The sequence below is a fragment of the Corvus brachyrhynchos genome, unplaced genomic scaffold (genome assembly GCF_000691975.1).
Source record: "Corvus brachyrhynchos isolate BGI_N302 unplaced genomic scaffold, ASM69197v1 scaffold246, whole genome shotgun sequence".
Taxonomy (NCBI): domain Eukaryota; kingdom Metazoa; phylum Chordata; class Aves; order Passeriformes; family Corvidae; genus Corvus; species Corvus brachyrhynchos.
In genome coordinates this window covers 2,059,348-2,063,745 of record NW_008238447.1, presented here as the reverse complement: position 1 = coordinate 2,063,745, position 4,398 = coordinate 2,059,348, and the positions used below count along the sequence as shown (strand labels likewise).

The window sequence follows — 4,398 nt, the reverse complement described above, 5'->3', positions numbered from 1 at the left end:
TTCAAAAGAGAGATAATTTTGACTGCTTTGGATGGGAAGTTTCCGAGAAAGGAACATCCTTTAATAATCGAGGGCTTATTGGTTTTCTTCTTTTCTATTTTTTTAAGATTGTTGGTGCTTAGAATATACTTTACATTAGTATAGTATACAGTAGTTAGTGTGTTACTTTTCTTTGGATTTAATTCCATCTATATGCTTAGACCCCTTATTTAAACTGTTGGTACCATTAACCACCAGCAATGTACCTAATTATCTTTATTATGGTAAGACCTAGATGCCACTTACAAACATGACTTTGTTTCACTAGATGCTATATAAACAGGCTAAGGCAATCCATGGCTGAACACTTCAGTTTCAGTATCCCACAGAACAATATATTAAACAAGCAGATAAACATTACATAGGGACAACAGACTTTTTTGATTTGGTTCATTTAATTTGATTTGGTTTATTTAATTTGTTTAAATATTAAGTAAGTGGTGCTCAGTAAAAAATGGAAGGAGATTATTTCATTAGGAAAACAAACAACAGGAGAGATGAGAAGTGAATTCAGCAGGGATACAAGAAAGGGAAATAAGGCAAGAAGGGCTAAGGGCTAAAGTGAAGTGTCGAAGAGAAAGTTAGGAGGAAATATATGGATTGAAAACTGTAGTAAAATTCGTGAAGACATCATAATACATGATATTACCAGTAGGTATTGTACTGGTCAGTCTCCAGATGACTGTGGGGTTTTCTATTAAATGTGAGGGACGAGACCGGCATAAAGAGATCTTGACATCAGGGATCCAGAAGGAACTTAAATTCACTCCCCTGATCCTCCTCTGGTCCTTGGTATCTGCAATTTGCCCTGGTAAGGGAAAGCAAGGGAAGCCGTGCTCATCAGTTGGAGAATAGTTCTGTTTTCCATCACATCTCATACTTCACTGGTCACTTTCCATGCCTCTTTAATTAAAACACTGGCCATAACAACACGAAAACTAGATGTGTCCTTTGACATTGTCAGTGGTTCAACTAATAGCTAGTCTGTGGCTATATGGATATTTGGAAAAGTTTGTTGTTCCCCTATACTGCTTTTAGACAGGAAATCTTAATTCGGAATCTGGTCTTTCACATTGTTTTTTAATGAAGTTGAGCCTGTGCCATCTGCCAGCCTTCCAGTTTACTTGGGGAACTTCCATGTTGTTATGCACATAAATTGATACATAATTTAGATTTTATGCTAGATACTCACCTTGAGGCATTTCTTCGCTGATTCCAATGAGGACATAAGTTATCTCTTGCTGTAGTCACTGCATCATCATTATTCTTTCAGAGCAAAAAGAAAAACAGTTAAATACATTTCCTGTCATAAACCTGAAATCTTGAGCCAGTACCTTAAAATGCAAGAACAAGCCATTAAAAACTGCCCACAAATATGAAACAACTGTTTTAATTTGTTGCCAAAACCAGTTTATCAGATTAAGATGGCTGACTGACTTTCCTTTTTCTGGTCTGTGGTTTGCTGTGCAGGATGTCTTTGTGTCACTGGTTTAAGAGCCTGACCTTTAGTTATGAGAAATAATTTTTTGTTGTTATGAACAGAGCCCAAGGAAACTAGAGCTTCATTTTTACTCTGCTGCCTTTAACGTAAAAACTCCAGTATAGCCGATTCCTACAGTCTACAGCAGAGTTATGGGGTCTGCCCTTAACTCTGGGTAAGGATGCGGAGAATTCTGTCTCTTTACAGAGAGAGGACTTGGACAGGCTTGAGAGGCGGCCCCGTGTGAACCTCATGAAGTTCAACAAGGCCAAGTGCGAGGTACTGCAGAGGGTTGGAGCAGTACCAAACACAGACACAGAACAGGAGGAGAATGGATTGAGACTTGCCCTGGGGAGATGGATTTTGGGGTGTTAGCTGCTGAGAAGCTCAACAGGAGCCAGCAATGTGCACTGGCAGCCCAGAAAGCCAACCTCCTGGGCTGCATCCAAAGCAGCCTGGCCAGGAGGTCCAGGGAGGGGATTCTGCCCCTCTGCTCTGGTGAGAACCCACTTGCAGGTCTGCATCCAGCTCTGGGGTCCCAGCACAGGAAGGACATGGAGCTGCTGGAGTGAGTCCAGAAGGTCAGAGGGATGGAGCACTTCTGCCATGAGGAAAGGTTGATATAATTGAGATTGTTCGGCCTGGAGTATGGAAAACTTCAGGGAAGCCCTAAAGAAGGCCTACAAGAGAGATGAAGAGGGGCTTTCTATAAGGGCATGTAGTGACAGGACAAGAGGGAATGGCTTCAAACTGACAGAGAGTGGGCTTAGATTGGCTATGAGGAAAAAATTCTTCCCTGTGAGGATGGTGAGGTCCTGGCACAGGCTCCCCAGAGAAGCTGTGGGTGCCCCATCCCTGGAAGTGTCCAAGGCCAGGTTGGATGGGGCTCTGAGCAACCTGGGATAGTGGAAGGTGTCCCTGCCCATGGCAGGGGGTTGGAACAAGGTAATCTTTAATGTCCTTTTGACCCCAAGCCATTCTATGATTCTGTGATTCCATGGTTTCTACCCCAGAGATCTGGCATCTTTAGTAATTGTTTAGCTACTCCTACAATGTTGTAAAAATGAATTTGTGTTTGCAGAGGGCTCTGCGATGATGAGATGAAAGGTTCTGAATAAGTACAATTATTAGCCAGTGTTTAACAAGGTTGTATGATTATCACACTGCCTGTGTAAACAGTATTTACCTTAGAGTTAATACAGGGTGAGATCTGGGCATCCCACACTACCTTTTTCCACTTCCATTGAATCTCATCTAGGAACATTTGAGATCTTTGTCTTTAGTTTGCTGCAGCTCAGTCCAAAACTCTCAAATGAGGCTACTTTGTTGATAAAACATAGTTTACTTAAATCTTGGAAACAGTCAGGAAAGGACCACTTGATTTCAACAGCTGCTTTTACAAGGGCATCTTGGCAAGAAGTAGTCATTTATTCAACCATCAACACAGAATTAACAAGTGAAGGTACTCTTAAATTAGGTTTTCTAAAGAAATGCGTATTTAAAAGGAAATCTCGAAGTTGATGTATTCATATGCGCTATAATACACGCTAAAGGAATCTATTGCTGGCTCAGGTCAGCAGTTCTAGGGTTTCTGAGGAGCTCTGCAGTAACTGGGTGTTTACTTCCTCCTCACTGTTGGTATGTGACTGCCCCAGGAACAAGCTGTGTGGCACAACACTGACAGCAGTCAAGTTATAATCACTTTGCTTAAAGATTTTTGTTTGTGGTTCCAGCTATCATTGTGGATGCAATTCATGCACTTCATATTTTAGAGGAGTTATTTAAGGCAATAAAATTCAGCAGGTAACAGAGGTACACTTTCAGTGACGTATATTGTGATCACATGTGCACATTGACCTCTCTCTTCCATCTCACACTGTAAGTTGTTGCTCACTGTATTTATTTAAGATTTGTGTAGTAGTTTTGATGGCAATAAGAACTCAGAATACCCTTCTGCTCCTTGTCAGAATGGACACTCAGAAATTTCTGCTTAAATGTCTGTAAGTTCCTTTGAGTTTCTCTATAAACTACATAAGCTGTTTTCTACCTCATTACTTAAGGAGAAAGAGAGTTCTGTTTTAACTCAGCTGCACAGGGGTTAGAGAGAGAAAAAAATAATTGTAAAAAGAAAAATAAAAAGGGTGATTTAAAAGCTTATGGAGTCAAAGAGAATTTGCTAGCTTTCAGTATTTCACAGTACTTACCATGAAGGTCAGCATGCGTCTTCCTCTTTGAAACCTGTCCAATTTCCATTCAGATACAGCTGCTTCAAATGCCTTTGTTCAGACACAGGTTTGAGCAACTCCAGAATATTGTAGAGGAGAAGGGAGGGGACAAGAGGAACATTCTGACAAACCTGAAGGCCTTGTCATATCTTATCACAAAGCAAAAGCTGTATTCCTGTGAAGGTTGTCCCAAGGATGGGCAGAGCAGCAGCGTGTCCACTGGCTAACACTGCCCAGAGGAGCTGTAAATAGAACGTTTTTCTGTCCCTGGTGCCAGCTAGATGCTAGATTTGTGATCATGGCATTTACAGTTCAGCTCTGCTCAAACAGCCTCTGCGCCAAACAGTAGGCAAAAAAAGAAAGCAAGCAAGGAAGCTTCTCCAGATCTCAGCACGGGGGATAGAGAAAATCAGATGATGAATTCATTATAGGCACAGAGTATTTATGGCTGAAGTAAATATTTCTCCTGGGTCAGATCCCTTTCTATCTTCTCTGATAAGTGAACTGGCATCAATGGACATATTACAAAGGCTTTATGCTGTGGCTTTACTTTATCCAGACATATAGACAGAGGAAAGATGTGTGTTTTTCCCTCAACCCAAGACCTATTAATCACGGCTTTGTCTGTGTAAGCTCCGAGGATCCAGGTCTGAA

At 41.2% G+C, this 4,398-nt stretch overlaps 1 long non-coding RNA gene across 2 annotated transcripts; it reads right to left on the bottom strand.

Moving 5' to 3' along the window:
• Positions 1 to 421: 421 nt before the first annotated feature.
• On the bottom strand, positions 422 to 4,015 carry LOC108447271. 2 transcript variants are annotated; one of them, XR_001862738.1, is made up of 4 exons: positions 3,876 to 4,015; positions 3,724 to 3,795; positions 1,232 to 1,305; positions 422 to 847 (listed from the first exon to the last, which is right to left on the bottom strand). It is a non-coding gene; the product is annotated as an uncharacterized LOC108447271 (long non-coding RNA). The 2 variants fall into 2 exon arrangements; XR_001862737.1 differs by having other exon boundaries at positions 3,724 to 4,015.
• Positions 4,016 to 4,398: the final 383 nt, after the last annotated feature.